We start from the raw sequence: 12337 nt of genomic DNA, 5'->3' as shown, positions 1-12337 counted from the left end.
TAAGCCATCAGGTACAAGGGATTTATTGGCTTTCAGTCCTATTAATTTCTCCAGTACTATTTTTTTACTCATACTAATTTCTTTCAGTTCCTCATTCTCGCTATACCCTTGGTTCTCCACTATTTCCGGGAGGTTTTTTGTGTTTTCTTCTGTGAAGACCGACACAAAGTACAGGTTGAACCTCCCTTATCCAGAACTCCCTTATTCAGAAACACCCCTCATCCAGAACCATTCCCGGCCACTGGGTGGCACATGCGCAGAGGTCTGACATGAAAAAATTGAACAAGTTGAAGTCCTTCCTCACTGCCATCTCCTTCAATCTCTGGCCTGACCCTGCGATCCACCGCGCCCCCCACCCCCTTGATCTCTCTGCCGCACTCCCTGCCCCAAGCCAGCCAGCCCCGATATCCCCTTGCTCATTACCTGAACCATCCAATTTAATGTGACTACCCCTCATCCAGAAAAATCCCTTCTCCAGAACAGGCCAGGTCCCGAGAGTTCCGGATAAGGAAGGTTCAACCTGTATTTGTTTAATTTCTCTGCCATTTCCTTATTTCCCATTATAATTTCTCCTGTCTTAGCTTGTAGGGGACCCACATTTAATTTTGCTAATCTTTTCCTTTTCACTTCCTATAGAAGCTTTTACAGTCTGTTTTTATGTCTCTTGCTAATTTCTTTCACTAAAACAGATTATCTGGCCATTATCACATTGCTGTTTGTGGCATATGCTGTGCGCAATTGGTTGCCGTGTTTCCTGTAGTACAACAATACTTCAAAAATACTTCATTGGCTGTAAAGCACTTTGGGAAGTCCTGAGATTTTGAAAGGTACTATATAAATGCAAGTCTTTTTTATTTTGCCTCGCAATAGTCTTCCTTTATTTCTACTCATTTCTACCTTTGACTGTGACTCATACCAATACAATAGGGCTGAGCATTGCCCACCAGCAACATGTAATCAGAAATTTAGACTACTTATGATTTTTCAATTATTAACCACAGCATGACCACAAATTTCATTTATGCAATGCCAGTGGGAGAGGCTCCCCTAAATAGCACAGTAGGTCAGCCCTCATGGGCCCATGGTTGTTAGCCATGGGTGTCAGAAAGCAGTTTGACAGTGGGAGGCATCATAATCCTGTCCTCACTCAGTGTTCATACATGTGTACTTTCCTGCAAAGGTCATTGCAGAGTGAACAAGGAAGGAAATTCTGGTCAATTTCCCTCCCTTATTCCTAAGTCTGGGGACACTGCAGGCAATTACAATACCCTGTTATTGCACTGATGGAAATCAGCTAATCCAGCACAGACCAAGGATTGAACCTGGTGTCTGTAGTTCAGTATTACACCATTCAATGCATTTCCCCATTGAGCCAACTGGGAAGCTTTCATTTGCTATTTTATTGCAAACTGTGAACATAACTCTTGAAGTAAATGGAAAAAACATGGTAACACAATTTTTCAGACACACCTTCTAAATTTTATGCTCCATTCATTTTAGAATGACAAAAAAAGTCTGTAAAATTCAATTCCATAACTAAAAACAATCAAAAGCAACAGTTGTTCAATTAATTAAACATTTTTGTTACTTATTTAAAAAAAACTCACTTTCCCACTCAAGATGGGAAGAGAAGGCCAGCACAGAAAGAGGCAACATATTTACAATCTTCAGTCTGTTAAGTTATCTGATTTATTGGTTTTGAGCTTGGCATCACTACTTCCCAATTTACCGAGGGGCCGAAATTGGCCCTTTCGTTAAGACCGCCGATTTTTCGTGGAATGTCCGTCGTTCACGCAATTGCCCTCTAGCGTGTTTCCAGCAGTGACCATATCCGCCCCGCTCCCTCCACTTCCGCCCCGTTGCTGCTGAAGCCTCCTAAGTGCATCATTAGAGTGCGCACCGCTGATGTCCCGCCCCAGAAGCGAAATTCACCTCCAAAATTTCTGGTTGCCTGTCGGTGCCCCCGACAGCTTTTTGTGTCGGTGCATTCCTTGGTGGTCGGTGGCATAGCCACCCTTAAAGGGATGGTGGCATTACTGGTGACGCCATTTTATTTTTTATTGCCGGCCAACTACCAGGTCGGCCCGACAATTATGTCCTCAGGTTCGGCCGGGCCGCCATCAGGCAGCATGGCACCCTGTCTTGGATGCCAGGCCGCTGGCCCGGCCAAAACCCTCCCTGGTGGCCCAGTGGACCTAACTAAAATAAACACAGAGTTCACAACGGCTCTCTCCTTTAACTGAAGGGGAGAGACGTGGTAACGCACCAGCGCGATGATGTCACCAGCCCGGCGCTGATGACTGACAGTGGCGGCTACTCTGTCCCACCTTCACTTCCGCCCCCATTATGACCAACATCCGCCCCGCTTGAAAAAAAATGAAGAGCTGAATTTCGCTGGATAGGCTGCTGCATCTATTGCGGCGGTCAGAACACAACAAAGACGGTAGGTGCGCCCCGTTTCTGGCGGAGGGCAATTTCTCTCCCCTAGTCTTCTGTTTCACTTTTTTCAGCCGTGCTTGTATTTAACACCATGAATCTTCACCTTGGTTTCTCAATAATAAAAATTCAACAACTTGCAGTTGAGATGTTGAGTGTCACTCAGTGAGAGCTATTGTGGTGTTTACTTCATAGAGCAGAGCTGGCCATTTTGAAAGAACATTTTCATCAATAACTTACCTGAGGGGGCAATGGTCTGCTGAGTGCTTGTAGCAAGATTTGTAGCATCTATGATAACTCTGTACATATATTCTAAAGGGCAGCCTGGTACCTGAAATAGCAGTCGTTTACCAACCTTCTATTTTTGCTACAGGTTTTGAAGTATATTTATTTTGTTTTTTATTTCAATATATGCATCTCTTCTAGTTTTAACCATGTGCCTCTCCTCTCTGAAAGGCAACAGCTCATACTGGGATACAGTTCCACAGCAGCCCACTGATACATCACCCAAGTGGTAATTTTTGATATATGAGCCTTCATGGCAAGTGTCAACCTGGAGGCCATTCCAACTGAGGCCAGTAATGAATCCACATACATACCCTTCTAACGGAGATGGGGGATGGGAGGTGGAGGGTGCAGTCATTTGATAATGATCAGTAACCTTGGCTTTTTTTAATGTTGCAAATCTGAAAATGTTGAAATGAACTGAAGTATCCCACCACCTCGCTGACTGAATATATATATATATTTTTCAAAGATTATCCATCACTTAAAGTACTTAAAATGTAACAAATATTGCATCATTGCAAAACACTTTAGCTGTAGGACTCATTATGCAAACTATTTATTTTATTGGTTAATATCAGTGTAAGTTAGTACATGATGCTGGAGTAATAGTAATGAACTGTGACTTCTGTTAAATGTGTGATAACATCACTTCATGTAGCCTGATCAGGGTGTTTGTGACTTGACAGATGCCTAGGTCTAATGATTTAAAGTAATTGAAAAATCTATCAGAGAAAAGTAAAAATAGTCTTTTGAAATTATTTCATGTTGAATATTTCATAGTTCTGAACTTGAAACCAATATTTTCTGTCTTTTACAAAAAATATGTTTGGGTTATTTATTACATTTTCCGAGGAATCTTACCTCCAGCATTCAGGAAATTCACTCTCCCGCCTGACACTTTTTTCAACAATCATTCTATATTTTATAAATTTAAGTGAAACCCATGAGCCCCTTGGCTACACTCACTTCTTTCTCTTGCAGTGTATTAACATGACATTATTGGATCACATGTGGAACAAGTTAACACAGGTTTGTTCAATTACAATTTGTTTTTGTAGGTTATACTTTTATAGGTTTTGTTTCATTGGATTTTTCCATTTTTAAGAGCTACAAAGGCACACAATTATATAATATACACACATAGAATCAACAGGCTAAAGCATACATTTACCCTCCCTATTCCTTGGACATTCCTCCAGTTTTGTAGTTTTTGGGACATTCCTTATCCAATTGCATTTATGTGCACCGTTCCTGTTCCATCTATTCTCTTGTATCATAGATCACATGCTAAACTTGTTTATATTTCCTAACTTCACTGATAGTGCCAGAAAATTACAGGCACCCTGGAGGTGCAAGTTTTTTTTGTTGAGATTTCAGCTTATGGTGAAAGAAACTAATAATTCCACTCAGATGTCATGACTAGTTTTATTGGGCCAGGATTTGCTGTCAAAATAAAGGTGAGGCTAATGGCGTTGGTCATTATTTATGGGTAAAAGGTACAGCAACTTTAGGCAAGGGACAGAGGCACGGTTAAACGTGAATATCTAAACATTGCTGTCTGAGTTGTGCCGCTCCGATGTTAGCTTTGTGAAAACCACATCGCGCTGTCTACCTCCCCATTGAAATACATTGAATGGTGTGAAGTTGCTGTATTTGCATGGTAGATATGAACTAAACTAACCACAAAATGTTAATTCTTGTCAATTCAAGTATATGTACTCTTTTAACAACATGATAAATGTTAATTACTGCCAATCAACCTCTCTGGCACTGAAAATTGACTGTTACAAGTGTGGAGACTCATTCATTCAGGTTTTAATTGTTGTGGGAGATTTTAAAAATGTAAAACTTTACATGACTTTTTAAAACTTTTCCTCTCTGTTGTTTTTTTTTTCTCTATCTTTATTCAATCTATCCCTCTTTCTGAACCTCATTTGACATTGAATTCACCCACTTCCTTCTCTGTTAATTTCACAACCCTTTAATCAAATTGGTTAAGGAGATACACAGTTGCTTGCCCTGTTCACTCAGGTCTCAGATGCCCTGTTTCCCTCGTTGCGATGTTGACAGCTCACAACTCCCTCAAAATGTCACGCAAAAAATGTAAAAACCTAAATGTGCAGGAGAAAGTCTAACTAACGGCAAGTACCATGAGATGCCCCCTTACAGCAAGTTATGGCCCATTATGTATATACTGTAGGTGATAAGTAATTTATTTTCCCTCTATCACAACACTGACTACTGATCTTCCCCTCCTGTATACAAAGGGACTCCCTGCTCTACTAAAGCTGGAAATATAAAACAGCTACCCCAGTCATCAATGCCCTTTAGTCGTATGATTTATGTTCTGCAATGACTGAGCGAAAAGGTGAGCCATACAGATCAGTAAAGTGGCAGATTTGAATCCTGGTGCATGTTAAGTTAACTGGTCTCAGATGGAGCGATGGTAGGAATGTTAGAATTGGCTCCAGTATTGCTGAGTTAGGGTGGGGAAGAAATGGTCATGGGGGGTTGGGGATGAAGTAATTGGATTTGCACATTGGGACCAGGACTGATGAGTTGCATAATGTCTCAGTTAAATTTGCCTAACTCTGAGGGGGAGAACCAAGAGAGAGAAGATAATTTTAAATTTATCGTTTGTTATGGTAAGGGGTTTTTCTTCGCTCCGGCCAGCAAGTTCCTGCTCCTTACTTATGCTCACTGCTTCACCTGGTGTTACTCTCTGAAATCCACGACTGAAATCTCCCCGATTGGAAGTAAATATGCTGATGCTTGTGGCTGTTGGATTGAGTGACGCAGAGTGATGTGAGGTGTTGGTCTCATCACTGCCATCTGCTTCTGGGCCTTCTTGGATGCCTATGTAAACAGAAAGAACATATGTTAGAATGCTGGCAGCAAAATACCCCTTCATACCGATCATAGAGGCTGCGAGAGAGTGAGAGAGAGAGAGAGAATAAGTAAGTGGAAGTCAGAAAGAATAAAAAGGAAAGGACGGTGTTAGCACTAAGATGTAGGAGACCTCTGACCTGCATCCTCCTCTGCTATCTCAATGGACTACAGCCCCAGAATTTCCAATGTGGTCTCTATTAAATTACTTGAGTACTGGGAGATGGGAGACCCTCGGTACATCTTTCAACACACCTGTTATGTGTTGCCTTCACCTGTAAGAAAAAGCAAAGCAAAAACACACTGGAATTTTGAAGAGCAGAGACAGAAGTATCCAAGTGCCGACCCTATGTTTCAATTTGTGTGTGAGTCAATAAACCTTTTCTTAGAAACATTCATTATGGGCACAATTTGTGTATAGGAACAGATGTTTATTTCAGTGCCATCTATGAAGTTTGACCTGCAGCACCATGGAAATACATGTGCACATGTGGAAGAGCTGAAATGTTGCTCAAATGCTTTGCATGTTGCCTCAGTGAACCCACTCCAAGCTGAGATTGAACTTTGTCATGCATTCTATGGCCATATACTTTATTTAGACAAATGCCGAGTACTCCGAACATGGCAAAGTCCCTGAAACTGACAAACTTCTTGCATATTTGCTTCGATGACCTCTGGACGTGGGAGACAATGTACAGTCTTTTGGTCACCTACTCCCGTGCATTGTGGAGAGACAATGTACCGAGACAGAGGACTCAAAATTCGGTTGGGTATCGCCTCCTGTTAGCACCCCTGGGGGGCAGTAAAGCGTCGCTTATGGCTTAATGCCCTGCCATGGAGATTTTAGCGCCGTCCGTGAAATTCGGTTCACTTTTTCCGCTGGCGTTAACAGTTATCGCTCGCCCTCTAACGCCAGCCAGATCATGACATCAGTATACGTGTAATGTCCCGCTAACACCCCGGACACAAAATTTGGTTTGTGTGCTTCACTTTGTGCAATAGTGTAAAACGGGTGATAGCAAATCGACAGCCTGCTTTACATCTCTGCCGATTCATTATAACTCATCTTGCCCCATCGCACAAAGTCAAAATTACAACCCTCCGCCCTTCCCCCCCAGCGACCCCCGCCCCACCACCCCACCCCCGACCACCCTCCTGTTTCAAACCCAATCTGCGCCGTGAGCTTGCACACAGAGTAATTAGCTAACCTTACAATATCTTAGCTCTGTGCCAAGATCGAAGTCTAACCTATGGTTACTGTTATCTGTTCCATCACCGTGTATTTTTTATTAGTTGCAGTTTCCACAGTTCTTATGGTAAGCCAGCAAGCCTTTTGTTCATGACATTTTTTCTTGTGGCCATTAGCTGTTGGGAAATGTACTTGCATGCTGCAGAATAAAAGTTCGATTCAGTACAATCGTAGCACAGGCTTGTTAACATTTTTAAAAATAACTTTTCTTTTATTTTTGCCTTGAGTAATTTTTCTCTTTCACACTGCAAAGCCCTGCTGGAACTCATTGCAAAATCCCTACAGACATACAAGAAAAATTTGTGAATTGTGAAAAGTTTTGTCGAAATAAAATACTGGGTATTAGGTTACAAAGTAACAATGGTGGCCAAATCTAGTTGTATCCTCCCATTTTCCCACAGTGGACTAACTTGCAGCAGTTCTTTGTTTATTATGAGTTCAGACATTGACTGAAAGGTTGGAAAAAGGACCAACAGTGCAGGGGGTGAAGTAACTGCTTGGCACAGAACTCAAAACCACTCGGGGATTACAGTACTGATGAAAAGTTCCAGTAAAAACAGAAAGGAGCTTTTTTCTTCAAGCCATGCATTTCCTTTATAGCATTTTTTTAAAGAATGTGTCTTTGGTACAGCCTTGGCTGTCTGACTAACCCTCATGGGGTGTGTCTGCGGTTTGCTCCACACAGTAACTCTTTTGTTTAGGAACTGCCGCCAAATATACAAAAAGGTGGAGTGTTTATATAAACGTCACATTTAACCATATTAAAAAAAACGTTGCTTGGAGGGAGTGGGATTTCAATCAAAACGTGATTTTAATGGCATTACGCACCGATAATATTTTTTTTAACGTTTTCTAGTAAAATAAAATAAAAGACTTTCTCTTTTGGATTTGAGTACAGTATTTTTTTCAGAATTTAAAAATAAAAGATTACTATAAAATATTTCTTAAAGTTAATCTTTTTCTTTTATGTGATATGCCCTATTCTATTTCAGTAAAATTTTTATCCACAGTAAAAAGGGAACTGGACATGTCGGAGTTACGCACACATGTAGTGAGCAGACAATTGTAATTATGTACAGCCCAACTCATGTGATCCAAAACCACTACACTTGGAAAAACTCAGATGTGATAGCTACTAATTGGGGGATGGATAGGAGACCACCACTTCATTTCTTCTCATTCCTTAGGGACCTTCAATCCCAAACTCTATTGTAATTCAAGACTTTATTCATAACTTGCCATACTGGCACTCACATACCCTAAAAACACGTAGTGGGGGGGCAAGTTAGATGTTATGTTACTAGAAATAAAAAGCTAGTATCAGTAAAAGTGACCATGAAGTTGTTGGATTGCCGTAAAACCCCGACTGGCTCGCTAATATCTATTAGGAAAGGAAACTTAACATCCTTACCTGGTCTGACTCCAGTCCTACACCAATGTGGTTTACTCTTAACTGCCGTTTGAAATGAAGCAAGCTACTCAATTGTATAAATCTCAGGGAAACTAGAGAGGGGCCTTGCCTGCGACACCAACATCAAGAGAATTTTAGAAAAATGTTTTAAGTAGCAGCCAAATGAGTGTGAAGTGAACGAGTCACCCGCCTGAACCCAATGACATGGGGCACATACCATCTTTAGGTGCATACCTCATTTTCATAATAAGGGTGAGCTGTCAGTACTACTTGGGTTTGTAATTGGCAGCTTGCCCATTTGGTGGGGGGTGGGCGTGGAATCCTTCAAGGCTTGCATAACGTAAAGGCTTACTGCACCTTTTAAAGGGGAAATGCCTTTGGTGAATGGTGAATGGTGAATGACGGAACTGCCTCTATAAGCAAAATGTCCCTTATTTCTTGGACAGTGCCGTGGAGGTCTTGGTGAAGGGGGTGACCAGGATGGAAGGAGGTACTTTTCTTTCATATAGGAGCAGAGTGTGTTCCCCCCCACCCCCCAAAGACAGTCCAGGAACATAGGAATATGAGTAGGCAGTGGGCAGAGAAGCCGAGTGCGTGAATGCCAGGAGTCTATCATTGGCAGGATAGAAGCACCAATGTCAGCGTTCTCTCTCAGGCCAACATCCTCAGCATTGACCACGCTCGACCAGCTCTGGTGGGCCACATTGTCCGCATGCTCGATGCTAGACTCCCGAAACAAGCACTCTACTCCGAGCGCAGGAGGGCAGAGAAAATGCTTCATGGACACCCTGAAAGCCTCCTTGAAAAACTGCAACATCCCACCAACTCTTGGGAATCCTTGGCCCAAGACTGCTGAAAATGGAGGAGGAGCAACCGAGAAGGCACCGAACACTTCGAGTCTCTTCGCCGGGAGCCCATGGCAGCCAAGCACAAAAAGCGGAAGAAGCATACGACAAATAAAGCACCCCATCCAACCATCCCTCCAACCACTGTCTGCCCTACCTGCGACAGAGACTGTAGATCCTGTATTGGTCTCATCAGTCACCCTAGAACCCATTTTAGTGTGGAAACAAGTCATCCTCGACTCCATGGGACTGCCTAAGCAGAAGAAGAAGAAGAAGAAGAAAGAAGCAGCAATGTAGGAAGACCTTCAATGACCTAATCAGAGATGCTAAGGTAAACCTTCCACTTACAGATTTCTTACAATCTTCACAGCCTTCTACCCCTCTGTTGTAGCAGCATTAGCATTAGCAATCCTTGCCACTCCAGCTTTTCATCTCTTTCCTCAAATCACGGCAACACACTTCAAGATATCTCTTTCTTCTTCCAGTTTCACACTCTGCACCTGCTTTTGCCCTCACAATTACTGGGCCCTTTACCCCACACCTGCTACTTCTTTCTCTCACCATGCTAAACTGCCACAGACACGTTTACATTTCTTCAACATGCCACACACGAAAAGGTTCCTAATTTTCTTGCACAACAATCTGACATGTATTGAGGGTCCACGTGCCCATATTATCATCGATAAGTGAGCAGGCATCTATAACGTATGCAGCTGTGAGTATGCTCACAGGTTTGTAGAACAGATGCCGTGCCTTTCAGTTCTGCGCGGAGGGGTTTCCTGTACGGGCTTCTCCTGCACACTCTCCACCTTGCCATCCTCATCTGCTGTCCGGACACGCCATGGCGTACCATCTTGCCGTCCGGAGGAGGCGGGGGTCCCCGATGGAGTGCACTCTACGAGGGAGTCCTCCCACTATTTATCGGGGACTTGGCCTGGAGGATAGTGCAAGGAGCAGTCCCGTGCAATAAATTTTTAAGTCGGTTCATGGGCTCCCAGGCCACCTGCAATTTCTGCGGTCTGGAAGAGTCCGTGTTCCATGTTTCTATAGAATGTGCGATGTTGCAGCCCCTGTTCCATTATTTAAAGGGGCTGCTCCTCAAATTCTGGTTGCACTTCAGTCCAACACTCTTGATCTTTGGGCACCCTGAGCGGAGGGGAGTGGGTAAGTCCGAAGGCCTCCTCGTAGGACTGCTCCTGGGCACGGCCAAGGGTGCCATCAGCCGGTCCAGGCAGCGGGCGGTCGAGGGGCTCGTTCAGTCCGACTGCCTGCCTCTCTTCCGCACGTACATCCGGTCCAGGGTGTCCCTGGAGATGGAGCATGCAATGTTTACCGGTACGCTCGCGGCCTTCCGCGAGAGGTCGGCGCCGGAGGGACTGGAGTGCGTCATCACCCCCAGCAACCAAATTTTAATTTGATTTTATATGTTTTAAAGTTTAATTTGTTTTATTGCCGGGTTTTAGTGTTCCCCCCAGTTAGGGGGCACTTGTATAATTTACCTTTTGGTGCCCTAAAAAAAAACACCAAAAAAACCCACAAAAAAAAAGAAAAGCAAAAAAAAAGGCACTTGTAAACTATTTCGAGTGTCCCCCCTTTTAATAAGGGGGCACTTGATTTAATGTTTATTTATTGTTCTCTCTCAAAAGAGGTGTAGAACTGATGCATTGTGAGCAGCGAAGCCAGTCACAGGATGTTCACAAGACTCAATAAAACCCCAGTCAGTTGGGTCTAGGTCATCCACGATGAGATATGCAGTTGCGAGCCTCATGAATGAACTGGTTATGTGTAGTGTGATTGTTAAACCTTTGTCAATAAACCAATTAGTTCTTAATAGCAATGTGTTGCTATGAATTCTTAAGCAAAGAACCCATGAAGCAAATACATTACAGCCCCCATTGAAAATCACCCCCAGTAAGTTTTATTTTTAAATTTAAAGGTAATGTATTCTGCTCTAGTTGTAAGAATAGAAAGATTGGCCTACTCTTCGAAAAAGGACAGTCTCCAATACATCAAGTGCTGAAGTATTATTTGTTTATCCAGAAACGGGTCCAATGATAGCAATTTGTGTATTTCCATTTTAAAGTACATCCTGTCCTTTAGATTTCCCAAGAGAGCCAACTTGGCTGAATACACCACCAGCCTGCCGATTATGTCACCCATCTTAGTGAGGACATCTGAACAGAACTTGCAGATCATCATCCACCTCCACATCATATGGTTCAGAGAAACTCTATCTGTCGTGCATCTCTGGTACTATTATACATGATTTTGGCTTTATAGAACTGTGCAAGAGTTCAATAAATACAGATTCTTGTGCTATTTAGCAAATCTCAACATCTTTTTTATCTTACGCTTTATTGATTTTACGATGACTGCAGTTTAAAAATTAAAACTATTCAAACTCTGAGCAAGATAAGGGATGACAATGCTGTGGATTGGAAATGAGTGCCGAGCAGTAGTTCTGTACCTTTCTATATACTGTAAGGTGGTCATGTCCAAGCTTTTTGTGTATGTGTGCCACATTGGTGCATACCATGGCGCTTCGGGGGGCACATATAAAATTTAAATCTATGTTCCCATGAATTAGCATATATCTCAACATAAGAGCATAAGAATATAAGAAATAGGAGCAGGAGTAGGCCATTTGCGTCCCCCCCCCCCCCACCCCACCGAGCCTGCTCCGCCATTCAATAAGATCATGGCTGATCTGAAGTTGCTGATACTCGCAGATCTTGGTGTTCTGGCTTAGGATTTGTCCATTCAATGGGGCAACAGAATCAAGAACAATCCTTTCTAAACCTACAGTACCACAATATTCAAACGGAACAAAACAGTGAATAAGAATTGTCAGCACAAATAGGACTGAGTTGCCTGGGCTTTCAGGACAGTGTTCCGACGGTTTGGGGGCAACAGTTTGGCCATCTCTGCTGTAAGATATGGAGCAGTCGAAGTGCTGGCTTCATCCATCGTGGCTCCAAAATAAGCTGTATTTGGGAACGGCTTCAGAATAGCAGTGCTTGCTGTACCTATAATACTTTCTAAGGTATAATTTTTAATTATCTCAATCAAGGACCTCTCACTTCTGAACATGCCAAAGTGGTTGTCAATTTTAGTAATGTGTAACCTTCAAACAATGATAAGAACATAAGAACATAAGAATTAGGAACAGGAGTAGGCCATCTAGCCCCTCGAGCCTGCTCCGCCATTCAACAAGATCATGGC

Source organism: Pristiophorus japonicus, chromosome 9 (assembly GCF_044704955.1).
Source record: "Pristiophorus japonicus isolate sPriJap1 chromosome 9, sPriJap1.hap1, whole genome shotgun sequence".
Lineage (NCBI taxonomy): Eukaryota > Metazoa > Chordata > Chondrichthyes > Pristiophoridae > Pristiophorus > Pristiophorus japonicus.
This window is presented reverse-complemented; position numbering follows the sequence as displayed.